The sequence below is a fragment of the Myotis myotis genome, unplaced genomic scaffold (assembly GCF_014108235.1).
Source record: "Myotis myotis isolate mMyoMyo1 unplaced genomic scaffold, mMyoMyo1.p scaffold_m19_p_11, whole genome shotgun sequence".
NCBI classification, from domain to species: domain Eukaryota; kingdom Metazoa; phylum Chordata; class Mammalia; order Chiroptera; family Vespertilionidae; genus Myotis; species Myotis myotis.
Window position 1 is genome coordinate 22,324,226 of NW_023416315.1, and position 6,000 is coordinate 22,330,225.

Genomic DNA, 6,000 nt, shown 5'->3' on the forward strand with positions numbered 1-6,000 from the left:
AGGGAATAAATCTCATTTTGGCACATCAGCATAAAACTGATGAGTACTAGATTGAGATCCTCCTATAAGACCTCCCCTTCACACACTACCTTTAAAGTCCCTCAAAAGAAGGCCCCAGGACATGCTCTCCCTCCCAGGGCAGGCCCATGCCTTTCTCTTCCCTCTCTTCTTCACCCACAGGCATGCATCTCCTAAACTCAAAGAGACCCCACGAGGCTTTCATCCAGGGCAGCAATGGGCAGTGGCAGCTCATCCAGGTGTCAGGTGGGAAGTTAGACATGAGCGGGCTGGGGTGGGGTCATGAACAGGAGTTGGACCAGCATTGCCTTCAGACCGCCTCTTTGTGGTCTGAAGCCAGCAGACTGCCAGCAGGCAGGCTCAGAGGAAAACCTCAGTGTGACCTTTCTAGGGCCCTAATTATAATAAAAATTGCATTGCAGTTTTGACATTCTCCCTCCCCCTGTGGGTTTTTCTGTATGCATTATGGGCAAGGGCATGCGCAGAAGAAATCCTATCTAATAATAGACAAACATGATAATTGACCGTACCTTCACTACGCCTCCTACTGGCTAATCAGAGCTATATGCAAATTAACTGCCAACAAAGATGGCGCCCAATTTGCATACTGCTGGCAGGGCAGGACAGCGCCATCCCGCCTGCCCTGCCACCATCCAGGCCTGCTATCTGTGACCTGAGGCGGCTGGGCGGTGCAGCAGCGATCGGCCAGCCTGCCCTGTTGGGGTCCAGCCCCAGCAGGTCCAGGGGTTCCCAAAGGTGTGGACGGAATTGGAGAAGAATGAAGGAAATGGAGGCAGCATTCAGTCGATCAGCATAGCAAGGTTCTTTTTTTTATTGTCCTGTTACATCTATCTTTATACCATTTGATCCTATAAGCATGCCTCTATAATCACATCACGGTATGTTTTGGGTAACTTTCTACAGTTCCTTGTTTCTTATCTGACCTTTGACAAAAATCCTGTCTCTATCTAGTTCTGTTGATTTTAATCTTGTCTAGGTTAATCTCTGTGTTCCATTACAAGGGCTATTCCAAGGTCGCTGCTCTACTGATAAGCTACAAGGAAGTGACTGAAGGAGATTATCCTACCCAGTAAAGGTTATGTCCTCCCAGCCTCGCTGCTTGCCTTCCCTGGGACTGCCCTGTGTCGGTGGATCTCCAGGGGTATAGGCTTTGGTGCTTTCCCTGGTGGGCAGACCCCTGGGGATGTGGGCCCAATGAAGTATGGTAGCAATCATCTCCGGTAGAAACTATAGTTTAACTTTAACCCTGCTGTTTGGTTTCTGTACTTATTTGTTTGCTAAAATAATAGAAAAGTTATTATAATTTTCTGAATTATATAAATCACCCCATTCAATTGACTACCCTATTGATTGTACTGTGAATATCCCATTGGTTGTGGTCATACTGGTCTTAGAAAGCACATTTTCCTTTACCTGGGAAGGACAGCACAGTTATCCCAAGGTCAGAGGGCTCCAGTTAACGTGTCCCCTGTTGACTCAGTGTTCCGGAGACCAAAAAACTGTAATTTAGATAACATGCTTAAGTCTGACCAGGTTCCTCATTCCAGACCCGAGGCCTCTAGATAATGTATTTTTGTCAATTCAGTGATCCGGAGACCCAAAACTATAATTTAGATAACATGCTGCTTCTGCTTCTGTAAACTGCTTTTTTTGCAAACCAGGTTCCTCATTCCAAACCTTGGGATGTAATCAATACCTTTGTGATCTTTGCTTATATAAGTCTGGTTTTGCAGCCATCTTATTACTATGAGATTTGGGGAATGGCCCCTCATAGTCCCCGATTGCAATAAATGTGACTCGTTAATTCTACTTCTTGAGGCATCCTCCTGTGATTCGTGGGGTACATTACAACACCAACAAGTCCCAAATTTATTGCCAACAGCCTTTGTCCAAGTTCTTCATAAGTAGTACATGGTATTTCTGTAACACTAGGGGGATTTATTGATTTATTCTCTTCCTTAGTCATGTTAATCCCTAACCTGGGGAAACAACAGGTGGTCCTGTTTAAAACACATAGCGCTAAGAGGGGGAGCAAACCATATGCCATATACGCCAGGTCCCTTGAAACATAAGCTGTGCAGATGTTTCTTCCCTATAGTGACTGTGTCAAGCAGCAAGGGTGGTCTGGCTTCTGGCACTGCCTGGCCTCCATCCGGGCATCCCGTGTGCAACCAGACCCGGGGCGGCCGGGCGGGGCAGCAGCGATCGGCCAGCCTGCCCAGGCGTCCCATGTGCAACCTGACCCGGGGCGGCGCCCCAACCCCCAGATCGGCCCTGCCATGTGCGCGACCCAGGAAGGCGGGGCAGGCACCAAGGGATCGGGATTGCCATCTTCCACCCAAGGAACAGGCCTAAGCCAGCAGGTGGTTATCTAGCGAGGGGTCCCAGGCTGTGAGAGGGCACAAGTGGGGCTGAGGGACACCCTCCACCCTCCCTCCCCCGCCAGTGCACAAATTTTTGTGCACCAGGCCTCTAGTATAGTTATATAACCTTTTTCTGTCAATCATCCCTGAATGCAAATGAAAGTTTCCACCCAGAAAATCCCTCATTTAAGTGCTATAACCCAGGAGTTAAGGGCCATTGTCTCTCTTGACTGGGTTGGTCTTTAATTTTATTTTTGTTGGCCTTAAAATCTTTTCTGCATGGATGAGGAGAACCAAGGTCCCAGCCCCTAACCTCAATAGGTAACACAGGGCTAACCCCTGAACCTGTCCCCAAGGCCCCCTTTTCTCTGACTTCTTAGTCCCCCTCCTGTTATCCTAGGCCCTTCCTTGCTTCACTGTCCCCAGCTTTAGTAAACGTCTCCTAAAATTCACCTGGACTCGTGTTGTGAAATTTTTTCTACACCAAGAACCCACACCTGTTCAGGGCCAGACCCGCGTTCCAGTAACAGTAACACTATGTGATCTGGATGTACTGTTATACTAGAGATATTATTTGGAATAATATACCTACATGAACTACATCTGTCTAGGGCTGGAAATGTCTGGTTTGTGAAGTGAGTTGTACTTTTGGTCAATGGCCGGTAAGGACATTGGAAAGAATGAGCCTATAAATTTAGGTGAAAATGGTCTTAGGCTTGGCAAGCACGTGGATGTAAATTCAAGCAATTTGTCATTCATATGCACAAAGATATGAATAAAATCTCAACCAGTTGCCTGTTCAGGCACCTGTTCAAGCTCAAAAAGTGAACAAGACACAGCCCCTGCTCCCTAGGAGCTTGTCAGAGGAAGACAGGCAAATGCAGTTGCTGTTATGATACTGTGAGGGGAGGTATGCTGGGGTAGAGACAGGAAGCTCATGGCAGGGAGCCTAACTCATACATTTATTTTTTGGAGGAAATGTAAATTAGTAGGTAGAGGGTAGCTGAAGGCAGAAAGAAGTAGGTAATGTGGAGGAAATGTGGGTTTCTATGGAAAGTAATCTCACAGGGTGACCTGACCATAAATTCCTAACTGGGCAGGTCATGGTAGGTAGTCACTTCCCAGGCATTTAACTTTTTAATGAAAGGTTTATCTTTGCCTGAAGCACACCCGGTCCATTGTTTCTGTGCATCTAGATTAGCACAACTTTTAAATAAACCGAAACCATCCTCAAGTGAGCACATAATCTTGTTAACTAGCCTGTAATCTAATCCCTGCCTTGCTTTCTCCCGCCTTCCTGTAATCTTCCTTACCTTCGCTCCTTAGTTTCAAATACAAAATGGTTACTGTTGGGAGCATTTGAGATCTTTTCCCCCTGCCATATGTGGTCAATTTTGGCTCAAATAAACTCTTATAGAAAGTATCAACAGGTTTGGATATTTCTTACGCTGACAGTAAGAAATGGAGCAGGTCAGTAAATGAAGGGAGAGATCGCAGGATGGCAGGGCATGACTGAGACTGGACAGTGAAATTTTGTGTTTGAGTCTAAGGTAAAGATTCTTAATCATTCTTTTTTTAAAAAATATTTTTATTGATTTCAGAGAGGAAGGTAGAGGGAGAGAAAGACAGAAACATCAATGATGAGAATCATCGATTGGCTGCCTCCTGCATGCCCCCTACTGGAGATCAAGCCGGAAACTCGGGCATGTGCCCCTGACTGGAATCGAACCTGGGATACTTCAGTCCACAGACCGACACTCTGTCTATTGAGCCAAACCAGCTAAGGCTTAACCATTCTTTTAGAGAAGGTTTATCTCTATCACTTAATCCCATAGATCAGGGATTGGCAAATTACAGCCTTTCAGGCCAGATCTGCCTGTCTTTCTGTGTCCCAAAAGCAAATAATGGTTTTAACATTTTCAAATGGTTGAAAAAAACAGGAAGAAAAATATGTCTATCTGAAATAGACTTGGGTCCAACACCTAGAACAGTACCAGCAAGAACAGCAAATGGGCAGTACTTCTTTCATAGTAATTGTACCATTTTTAATTTGATCCTGTTTGTTGGAAGGAATGGTAGCAATTCCACCATGGATTTAATTCATCCCTGAAAATGAACATGTACTCATAATCTCTGATATCTTTTCACTGCTTTTCCTTTCCGGCCGGTGTGGCACAGTTGGTTGCTGGCTCAGTTCCTGGTCAGGGCACATGACCAGGTTGCTGGCTTGATCCCGGGTGGGGTGCGTACAGGAGGCAGCCAGTCGATGTTTTGCTCTCACATCATTGTTTCTCTCTCTCCCTCTCCCTTTCTATCTCTCTCTAAAAATCAATAAACTATTAAGAAAAGAAAAATAAAAAGCAAAATAGGACCAATCCAGACCACTTTTCTTGGAATACATACACTAAATAGGGAATGCATATTTGCTACAACAGACATATACTTGTTTTTAGACAAGTGAGGAGCAATAGGAGAAATTATCAACAGTTCAGAAAACAATGATAAGCACAAGGGAGACTATTGCAGATTGTGTGGGCTAAATTATTATTTTTTTAAATACTGGAACGCTTCACGAATTTGTGTGTCATCCTTGTGCAGGGGCCATGCTAATCTTCTCTGTATCGTTCCAATTTTAGTACATGTGCTGCTGAAGCGAGCACTGTGTGGGCTAAATTTAAAGTAGGCTTCAGGATTTCAGGGGGTTGGTGGGGGTGGGGGGGAGTGTACATTCCCAGGTCTATTTTATTAATTCAGGCACTTGGCTCAGCCAAATTGCCACACTTGAAATTTAAAAATATATAATTTTGCCCTTTCCAGCCTTTAGGTGATCTATATATTGAGCTTCCTTTATTTTAGGGGTTTACTCTTCTTCTGGCAGATCCTTTTTGAGTTTTTGAATGTTAGAAATGCTATCTATTTCAAGACCAAATTCAAATCCAGAGCCCTTCCTCCCTCCCTTCCTCAAATCTATACCAGGTTCTCTTCTCTGAGCTAAGGATACAGCAGGGAAAAAGTCAGAAACTGGCTCCCCTGCTCTTAAATTCTAGAAGAGGGAGAAAGCTTGGGTCCTCGTCTGCCCTCATTTGCATAACCACATGTAGAGAGATGAGTCTCCTATTGATTTATGACTAGAGGCCTGATGCACGAAATTTGTGCAAGAGTAGGCCTTCGCAGCCTCGACTGCCCCGTGGCCCCGCCCCCACCCACTGGTGGTTCTGAAAGGTCGTCTGTAAGGTTGTTCCACCGTCCAGTCTAATTAGCATAATAGCTCTTTCTTATATAGGGTAATACAAGAGAGAAGTGCAATGTAAGAGTCCTCCCTGTTAGACGTAATGCTCTGGTGCTGGAACGGTGCTGAGCTCGGCTCTCCGTGAGCTGGATAACAAACTGCAAGAAAAGCGACAGCATCCCCTCTGCAAAACGTCCAAACTGTTATTTTTGTCAGCCCACCACAGGTAAGTTTCCATTACTCAGAAAGTTTTCCTGGTGCAGAGGAATCAGATGTCCATGAAAGCTAAACAAAGAGGCTGGAGGAATGAGAAGGCACAAGAGGAAACTCATTGAGACACTCTTTGCTAGAAAGATGAATTAACTTTAA

At 45.1% G+C, this 6,000-nt stretch overlaps 1 non-coding gene across 1 annotated transcript; it reads right to left on the reverse strand.

Annotated features, from left to right (window-relative positions):
• Positions 1-4,955: 4,955 nt before the first annotated feature.
• Positions 4,956-5,062, reverse strand: LOC118666732. The gene has a single exon (XR_004971059.1). It is a non-coding gene; the product is annotated as a U6 spliceosomal RNA (small nuclear RNA).
• Positions 5,063-6,000: the final 938 nt, after the last annotated feature.